The 9,975-nt window shown below is 48.5% G+C and overlaps 1 long non-coding RNA gene across 3 annotated transcripts in view; it reads left to right on the top strand.

The window, feature by feature from the left end:
• The first annotated feature begins 4,663 nt into the window (after positions 1–4,663).
• Positions 4,664–9,975, top strand: part of LOC115778235 (uncharacterized) — a 52,100-nt gene continuing 46,788 nt past the window's right edge. For 2 of the 3 annotated variants that reach the window (XR_004019758.1, XR_004019756.1), the window contains exons 1-2: positions 4,664–5,701; positions 6,490–6,635. This is a non-coding gene — a long non-coding RNA (uncharacterized LOC115778235). The remainder of the gene's footprint in view (positions 5,702–6,489; positions 6,636–9,975) is intronic. The other variant, XR_004019757.1, reaches the window with a different exon arrangement.

Genomic DNA, 9,975 nt, shown 5'->3' with positions numbered 1-9,975 from the left:
GTTTTCAGCAGTTTTGAAATAATGTCCTTGGGAGTGGAGGATGTATATAGGCTTGTAAAAAGTAATGAAAGCATCTAAAAACATGGGAAAATCAAATGTCAAAACTGGAGGATGGGCCAGTCTTTACAGAGAAGTCCCATCATCTATTAAGAAGGAAAGCTGGAAGGAAATGTTAAATTTATTTTTCACTTTTGGAGACATTTCTTTCTATGTGTGTTTCGGAGTTCCCTGCAAGACCAATGTGACATTGAACACATTTGTACTACCCTGGAATTCCACAAGAAAGAGACGACAAACTTACATTAGCACGTAAAGCATGGTTTTGCATGACTTGAATGTAGTGCATTAAAATGCTTTGTGTAGATGACAATACAGCCATGTGGGCTTTTATTTAATTGAGAAAACTGAGAAATTTTACTGTTAGGTAATATTAATGCTGTATAACCTGGCTGATAAATTCTCTTTTTTAAAAACCCTATAAAATGAGCTCCAAGCAGTTAAATGAAAGCCAAACTAGCTGTCTCTGTGGTTTGTTGGAGCAATGATAAATCTTTTATTTGTGTTACCTAAGCTACAGTGTATTTTATTCTGTTCAGTTCTGTATCAACTGTTCTGTATTGACACTGTTGGATAAATAATATCGAGCCATATACAAAGATGAGAACCGTATGGTTGTTTTCAGCTATTCTTGATATGTGAATTTTTAATAGCATTTCTTGTCTTTTTCTTAAAAAAAATTTTCATTTAGAATATACAGTTACCTCCATATGTTTTTGGACAATGACACTTTTTTTTTTTTTGCCTCAGCGACAAAGGATTTTAAATCAGTCAAGTGTGGTCGATGTGATTGAAATACAGACTTTCAGCTTCAATTCAAAGGGTTTGACTGTTTCATGGCAAGATTCAAGGTCTGTTCCCTCATTGTTTCATTGTAAGTTAAGCTGCTAAAATATCTGGAGTTGATTCCAAGTGTTGTAGTTGTATTTGGTAGCTTTTCACTGGTATCCTCAGTAGGAGGCCTAAATAGATGTAGATGCAAGTGAAGGCAGCCATCATTAGGCTAAAAAACCAAATCATCAATTTGGTACATTCTTTAACTAGTCCAAACACACAGTTCAGAGATTTTCCAGGCCACAGAGCAAGGCTGTGAAGCAGTTCTGAGGAGTGGCCAGGTAGTCTACCAAAGATGGCGAACAGTTCAGGGGGTCTGCCAGGAGGCCACCAGCAGAAACAGAGCAATTCTGGGGACTGACTGGGAGGCCAGCGACAGAAGCAAAGTACCTCAGGGGGTGGACCAGGGGACCAGCAGCAGAAACAAAGCAGTTAAGGGAACTGGCCAGTGGCAGAGGCAAAGCATCTCAGGGGGCCAACAGGGAGGCCAGCAGCAGGGACCCTCAATGGCTTAGCAGGAGGCCGACGTTGGTGAAGGTGATGGAACACCTCAGGAAACTCAGAAGACCTTCTGGAGGCCAGAAATGAAGGAGACCCTCTAGAGACCAGCGCCAACGGATGTGACAGGACACGAATACAGTGTACAGGTTTTAATTGAGCTGGCCCAGAACCATTAGCAGCTTCTAGTTTTACAGGCTAGAAGACACAAAATCATCATAAACTCAAAATTGCCTGATTCAGAAACATGCACATCTCTGGCTTTGGAGTAGTCGGCTCAGCAACACGTAATCCTAACCTTGTTTTTACATTATCAATAAAAGAAAATTCAGCCTCTGAATTGGCCGGTTCAGGAACAGAAAACACAGACTTATAATGTGCCGGCTGAGAACTAGAAAAGTCCATTTTAAGGTTAGCTGACTCAGAAGCTGAAAGTGCAGCTTTGATTGCTGTTGGCTGAGCAAACTCAGTCCCAAGTAGAGGCAGTTCAGGTGGACGAAAAACACAAACCAGTTTTACTCACAGTGGAGAGAGCTTCAGAAAGCCCAATATTAAGAGAAGTGAAACATAGTCCATGAAGCCCGACTACCTTGAAAAAAAACCTCTCAAACTCACTGAATCCCGTGCCTGCTGGGTCCTTCATAATCGCGCCATTCTGTCATATACCAGCTGTATGACAGGCAGAGTTGGACCCAAATGTGGGACTTGGGAGACAGGACTTAAAGTCAAATAGCAGCTTTAATGCTGATGTTCCTTCCACAAAATACAAAATGCAAAAACTAGGCAGGCCTGGCACCAGGAATGCAAAACTTGGAGTCAAAGGGAAGGACACAGAACAAGGGAGCACACAGTATGGGAGACAGCGCGACAAAGTGGGAGACAGAGACAATATAAACACTCATGGTATAACAAGAGAAGAGGTATAGGTGGGCTGCACAGCTACAAACTATAGACGTAATGAGGCAGGAGGATGTAAACATAACGCAAGCCACAGAAAACAACAGTTACCACAATTAAACAGAAAGACAACTGAATGGGAAACAAGGGTTAACTTGACATAGGGGACAACAGTCGGACTAAGTAGGGGAACATGGAAAGACAAGGGATAAATGCAGATGAGACTGGGACACCAGGGAGCACAGCTGAACTCACTGGGAAAAAAACAAGACAAGGGGAACAAAACTAAACAGTGCACACAAGACAGATGTTTAACAAAGTAAAACAGGGAGTAAGTAAACAAAGAATCACTAACTAACGAAAACTTCCACGGGGAACACAGTGGATAACTAAGTGAGGAAAAGAATACAACAACCTATAACCAAGAACACAACCTAGTTAACTAAAACAAAGAGGGCCTGAGAATATAAAAACTAAACTCAGAGTGAAACCTAATCAAGATATCAGGAACAAAGGACTAAATACTGAGGTACTGCAATTAACTAGACATAAAATGAATAAGAGACCAAACACAGGGATGAAGACTCAACTAGACACGGAAACAGGAGGCGGGACTACATAGGACTAAGGAAATACAATATAAACTGAACACATGAACATGACTAGATATGAACCCAAAACCAAGGGATATAAATATGAAGAAACAAGCAAGGAAACTCTATTAAAAAAAACACACAGGGACAATGACAAGAACATTCTCAAGGAGGTAAGCATATTATCAAAGTCTACAATCAAGAGATGCTTTCATTAATCTGAATCGAGAGGTTTTATAGCAAGTTGCAAACTCCTTGTTACATTCACTGTGGCCTGGCAGAACTGCAGCATGGCTTCTAGACTTCAGTCATTGACTGCAAAAACTGGTAATGCAGTTATTCAAAACAGTGCTTATATTGAAAGTTATGTTAGTTTGTCCAATTACTTTTGAGAAAATCAGGGATCATGTAGAAAAACATCTGTAGTTAACAGTTAATGTAATATTTTCATTAAACCTCTTGAATTAAAGCTTAAAGTGCACCTCAGTCACGTCTTGATGTTTAAATGTTCCTAGAATTTGATCTAAGTGTGCTGAAGGTGCTTTCAGTTACAACTGCGCATACATTTAAAAACAGATTCCAAACTTCTTCTTTTTTTCACACAGGCCTACATTCAATAGGTGGTGGTGGGGTGGGGTTGTTTTATTATATGTAGGTGTTTTCAGTGCCTTGAGGCATTGTAAAACTACACGGGTTTTTATGTTATGTGTTAAGCACATTGATTTTACAAATTAGAAAAGTTGTGTCATTGTCTAAATACTTGTGAATATAACTGTGCATTTGTGCTTAGTTTAGCTAAGGCATTTAAGAATTAAACATCTAACTGTGTGGGACTTCTGAGATTCTGTGCCATCTGTTTTTTGGGGAAAAGCTCCAGTGATATTGATAGCTTAGCAAAATGCATTTACTTGTTGCAGAGTTACCCAAAAATTGCTAAATTTCTAGTGTCATCAGCTTGAAGCTAAATCTTTTGAAGGCAACTTATCAGAACCTCCACACCTTAAATTACAGCCTCTGTTCTGTTTCTTAATCCTAACTTTAAGTACTGGGTAACTTCACTTTTTCAAGCTGTTTCCTGACATAAATCTCTCTCATTATCCTGTAAATTAGAAACCGAACACTCATCGTTTTGACAAAGTATCAATGGCAGTAGCTGTTTGCTTTCCATAATATCTTTGATTGGGTGTTTGGATTCTTCTAAGTGCCTTTTCTTTTTGTATGTGACTGCTTGATGCAAAGCCTTATTAAGCCTGTGGCAATCAATAGCAGCCTAAATGATTAAGTCTGTTGTCTAACTCAAAGGCTTAAGGCCTGGAGAGAAAAAGACCTGCCCTGCCCTTCCTCCCACTTTCTCTTGTACTGCCTTTCTCTGTGTTGTAGTGCACATCTGTAGCACCCATCACACAACCTCAGGCAGGCTAGTTAGCCCAGAGAAAAGAGCCTGAACCCTGGATCAATAACTTTAGTCTTGTCTACCTAATTGCTCATTGGTCAACATTGGCGCCAGACTATATGTAAGTGCTGTTCGCCTGAGTGATCGACTTTGGCTCTCTACCACATCCCGCCTAGTGTTGGGCTTACGATATGCCCCTCTCTCTTCTCTTTTTTCTTGTGTTCTCGGCTCTCTTCACCCATGTTCGGAATGGAGAAATCCGGATCTGGTCGCCTTCTCCTCACCGTCTCAGCGGGGATGAGACTGTCCACAGACTGAAACAGCATGTGCTGCTCTGATCGTCAGGCCCGTGACTCCAAGGCTTCTCAGGTAAATATCCGGGTTTAATGACGCACAGGAAGATTAGCCAGTTGCTACCACTCACAATTTCAGTGAGCGCCAGGAAATTAGCCGGTCTTGCTTGGGGTTTTGTGAACAGCTTATTATATGATCTAATGCAGACGCACTTTATGAGCATGGTGCAGTATGGAAAGGGCAGTATTGATTGTGCTCATTGTGAATTATGTGAATAGATAAAAGTGTGAGTGTGCATATATATTAGGCAATTATGCGCTCAGGTGCTAATGTAAAAATTCTGCTGAATAAATATGAAATATGCCTCTATCAGCATCCGACTTGTGTCCCCTGACACTAGTCATTTGAGATGATAATTGGGATAGTATGTTTGCCTTCTTCTGATGAGATGAGATATTGTGATGGTTCTCTCAGCCTCAATTTAAATGTGTATTGATCAGTGTGAGGCTCTGGATCTCAAATCAAAACAGCAGTACAACCCATACACTTGCATATACTCTTGTTTTTCACATTATATTTTCAACAAATCTTGAAGTCCGCAGACATAAAACATCCTTTACGATGTCGCTTAACATAAGATGCTCATTTGTATTTGTTCTCGCCCTCTTTTTCCAGTAGTAGTGTGCTAATGTCATGATTTAAATGAAGTATTGATCAGTTTAGGAGGGGAGAATAGAGAGAGAGGGAGCGATTGTGAGAGAAAGAAAGCAAGACCAGGGTTATCGGTGTGGATCGCACACAGAAAGAGAGTGCTAACGGATGAGACACGTTTTAAGCGATTCCGTGAAATGGATTTGTGCATAATTTTTATTTTTAATTCAGGAATAACCGTCAGACATGTTTGACTTATTCTGAGAAGCAGTAACGGACACTGAGATGAGATCAGAGCTTTGTGGAGAAAAGGAATGGGAATTTTTTTTTTTTTTATTCTTGTTTTTGATTTCATTTGGTTTCATGGAGTATTCTGTATGGTTTGTCCTGGTTCCTGTTTGAGTCTCCATCTTGTCTGGGACTCCCTCTGCATCAGCGATACTGCAGCAGCATCAGGCAGACTGGACCAAAGCCTAGGAGTTAGGTTTGTTTGTCTTCCGTTTGCTATCTTCCCTTCCTTTCACCCAAGCTCCCTCCTCTTCCTCCCTCCCTCTCTCTCTCTCTCTCTCTCTCTCTCTCTCTCTCTCTCTCTCTCTCTCTCGCTCACACTCTCCCTCTCCCCCCTCCATGCCCTACCCTGTTGTGATTTAGCACAGGAAGGTCGTATTAATTAGTGGCCTGTTTAATATTATTGGCACTCTTACTGTCAGGAAAATGTTTGTGTCCTGTTTTACATGAACAGTCTGTCTCATCATTGCTAGGCATGATGCTGAAGCAGCTGTGTCTTGTGTGTTTTCCACAGCAGCATTACTTATTACACATTACATTATGCTCACAGACTTTTGTGTTGTTGTTTTTTTTTTTAACAGTTACTTTGTTCAGAGAGAATTTTTGTTCAGACAGTTTCAGCCTGTTCCTTTTTGAATGTTGAAGTCTAAGGCAGTGCAGTGGCTAAGATTCCATCTTAGCCACTGCATTGCATTGCTTTTTAATTCAATATATACATTTGAAGTGTTTGTTTATGAAGTAGCATTAATTTTAAATAATAAAATGAATCTTTATCCTCTGCTATAATCATGACAGAATTAGCAAAGGCAGATAATAGGCCTGCCTGTGAAGGACAGGACTCTGCCTGCTTGGGAGAATGGGGAACCATGGTGCATTTTAGCCTCAGCTACAGAGTGAACAGGTTGGCTGCACAGAGAATATAGTCTCTCTGCACTGGATTGATTTTTCCCTTCTTCTCGGCGCCCTGCCTCCTTTGTGGTTTAGTAGCTGGGCATCCTGAAGCAAGGATCTTTCAGTTGCTGCCTGACCTACACGAGAGCTGACTGGATCTCAAGAGGAATGGTCGTATGCAGCAAAATTAGAAGCAGCTACAGAGTCCGACTCAGCAGGCCCAGGAGCTCCAGAGTCAGGTATAGTGTTCCCTGTGAAGCCCAATTTGTCATGGCCGGGGAGGAAACAGGCGAGGAATGGCTGACACGAAGGACTCCAGAAGTCAGCGTAACTTAAAAGGGATTTATTTAAGCAGGGGAAAAACAAATACAAAAATCTTGGAAGGGAGACGACGGGCAAACACAGGGAACACACGGGCACACAACATCAACGACGCGACAAGGAACACATGGAAACTGAGGGCTTAAATACACACTGGGTAATCAGGGCAAGAGGAAACAGCAGGGAACAACAGGTGAGGCAAATGAAACTAATTACACAGGGGAAGCAAAGCTGAACACAAAGCACAGGAAAACCAGACTGTCAAAATAAACAGGAAGTGACAAACCAAGGAACATACTGACTAAACAACAGGCACAGACTCAGGACAGAGACGCAGACATATCACAACACTAGGAAACACAAGACATCAACCTACTGGGAGGACACACTCAGGAAATAAACTAACACAAAACGCTGGGCCAACGGCCCAGGACATGACAGTACCCCCCCCTCAAAGGCCGGCTCCCGACGGCCAAAACAAGAAACAAAACCAGACCAGGGCGGGAGGCGGGGGACCAGGAAGGAGGGCCCGAAACAAAAACAGACAGGGAGCAAACAAAGTCAGGAACAAACCCAAAAACACAAGGAAGCACTGGAGCAAGGGTAGAGCACAAGGGCAAAAAACAATAAGCACAAGGAACCGAACAAAGAAAAGCAATGGCACAAGCTGAATACAGTCCAAAAACCAGAGCAAAAACACGGGGATGAGAAAACAAAAAAACAACCGGATGAAACAAAAAGCGACGGCACAAGGCCGGAGAGCTCCAATGTCCAAAATAGGGGGTCGAAACAAGGAACAGTCCAGGAGCTATGACAAAACAAAAACAGCAGGGGAAAAAACAGTCCACAGTTCAGGGGAGTCAGTGGGAAATCCAAAACAAAAAACACACAGTTCAGGAGGCCGCAGAGGCCAAGGGGCCACAAAGCAAAGTCCCAACGAGGGAGGCCGACCGCGCTCCCAGCGGCGGCGGCGGCGAGGACGAGAAGGAATCACTGGAGGCCGACCGCGCTCCCGGCGGTGACGACGAGGGGGAGTCACTGGAGGCCGACCGCGCTCCCAGCGGCGGCGGCGACGACGAGGAGGAGTCACTGGAGGCCGACCGCGCTCCCAGCGGCGGCGGCGACGACGAGGAGGAGTCACTGGAGGCCGACCGCGCTCCCAGCGGCGGCGGCGACGACGAGGAGGAGTCACTGGAGGCCGACCGCGCTCCCAGCGGCGGCGGCGACGACGAGGAGGAGTCACTGGAGGCCGACCGCGCTCCCAGCGGCGGCGGCGACGACGAGGAGGAGTCACTGGAGGCCGACCGCGCTCCCAGCGGCGGCGGCGACGACGAGGAGGAGTCACTGGAGGCCGACCGCGCTCCCTGCGGCGGCGGCGACGACGAGGAGGAGTCACTGGAGGCCGACGGCGCTCCCAGCGGCGGCGGCGACGACGAGGAGGAGTCACTGGAGGCCGACCGCGCTCCCAGCGGCGGCGGCGACGACGAGGAGGAGTCACTGGAGGCCGACCGCGCTCCCAGCGGCGGCGGCGACGAGGAGGGGTCACTGGAGGCCGACCGCGGGGCATGCGGCGGCGGTGACGGGGAGCAGACACTGGAGGCCGACCGCGGGGCATGCGGCGGCGGAGAAGGGCGACCCCGGGCTCTGGTGGGGAACCCTCGGGTGACGTGGAGCGCTCGGACTGAGCAGAGACCCCCACCGGCTCGGACTGAGCGGGACCCCCTGGCTCGGAGCGCTCGGACTGAGCGGAGACCCCCATCGGCTCGGACTGAGCGGGACCCTCGTGCGCGGAGCGCTCGGACTGAGCGGGACCCTCTGGCGCGGAGCGCTCGGACTGAGCGGAGACCCCCATCGGCTCGGACTGAGCGGGACCCTCTGGCGCGGAGCGCTCGGACTGAGCGGAGACCCCCATCGGCTCGGACTGAGCGGGACCCTCTGGCGCGGAGCGCTCGGACTGAGCGGAGACCCCCATCGGCTCGGACTGAGCGGGACCCTCTGGCGCGGAGCGCTCGGATTGAGCGGGACCCCCTGGCGCGGAGCGCTCGGACTGAGCGGGACCCCCTGGCTCGGACTGAGCGGAGACCCCCATCGGCTCGGACTGAGCGGGACCCTCTGGCGCGGAGCGCTCGGACTGAGCGGGACCCCCTGGCTCGGACTGAGCGGAGACCCCCATCGGCTCGGACTGAGCGGGGCCCTCTGGCGCGGAGCGCTCGGACTGAGCGGGGCCCTCGGGCGCGGAGCGCTCGGAGTGAGCGGAGACCCCCATCGGCTCGGAGTGAGCGGAGACCCCCATCGGCTCGGAGTGAGCTGAGCCCATGGGCTGAACGGGGCCTACATAGTGAGGCACCGGATGCGTAGGCTGGGACCGCGGAACAGGGCACACTGCTGCTTTATTGAGCAGCAGGGGCTGCTCGGGGAATAGCCGAGGTGCAGGGGACTGCGTGGAAGCAGGCCGGGAGACGACTGGCTGCGTGGAAGCAGGCCGGGAGACGACTGGCTGCGTGGAAGCAGGCCGGGAGACGACTGGCTGCGTGGAAGCAGGCCGGGAGACGACTGGCTGCGTGGAAGCAGGCCGGGAGACGACTGGCTGCGTGGAAGCAGGCCGGGAGACGACTGGCTGCGTGGAAGCAGGCCGGGAGACGACTGGCTGCGTGGAAGCAGGCCGGGAGACGACTGGCTGCGTGGAAGCAGGCCGGGAGCCAGAGAGAGCGGGCTGTGAGCTAGGGAGATCTGGCTGCGTGGAAACAGACTGCGAGCTAGGGAGATCTGGCTGCGTGGAAGCAGACCGAGAGCTAGGGAGATCTGGCTGCGTGGAAGCAGACCGAGCGCTAGGGAGATCTGGCTGCGTGGAAGCAGACCGAGCGCTAGGGAGATCTGGCTGCGTGGAAGCAGACCGAGCGCTAGGGAGATCTGGCTGCGTGGAAACAGACCGAGAGCTAGGGAGATCTGGCTGCGTGGAAACAGACCGAGAGCTAGGGAGATCTGGCTGCGTGGAAACAGACCGAGAGCTAGGGAGATCTGACTGCGTGGAAACAGACCGAGAGCTAGGGAGATCTGGCTGCGTGGAAACAGACCGAGAGCTAGCTGACACTGGGGCCTGAGAGGGAGCTGACACTACAGAAGGAGCAGGAGCTGAGGGAACTGGGACCAAAACCGAAGGAACTAAGACAGGGGCTGAGGGAACTGACTGAGAGGGCACTGAAACAGCTGACACTGGGGACCGAGGAAGAGTTACTGGAGCTGACTGAAGGCGAGGGA

This window comes from Archocentrus centrarchus, chromosome 3 (genome assembly GCF_007364275.1).
Source record: "Archocentrus centrarchus isolate MPI-CPG fArcCen1 chromosome 3, fArcCen1, whole genome shotgun sequence".
NCBI classification, from domain to species: domain Eukaryota; kingdom Metazoa; phylum Chordata; class Actinopteri; order Cichliformes; family Cichlidae; genus Archocentrus; species Archocentrus centrarchus.
The sequence above is the reverse complement of the archived record's forward strand: the minus strand, read 5'-3'. Positions and strand labels throughout refer to the sequence as shown.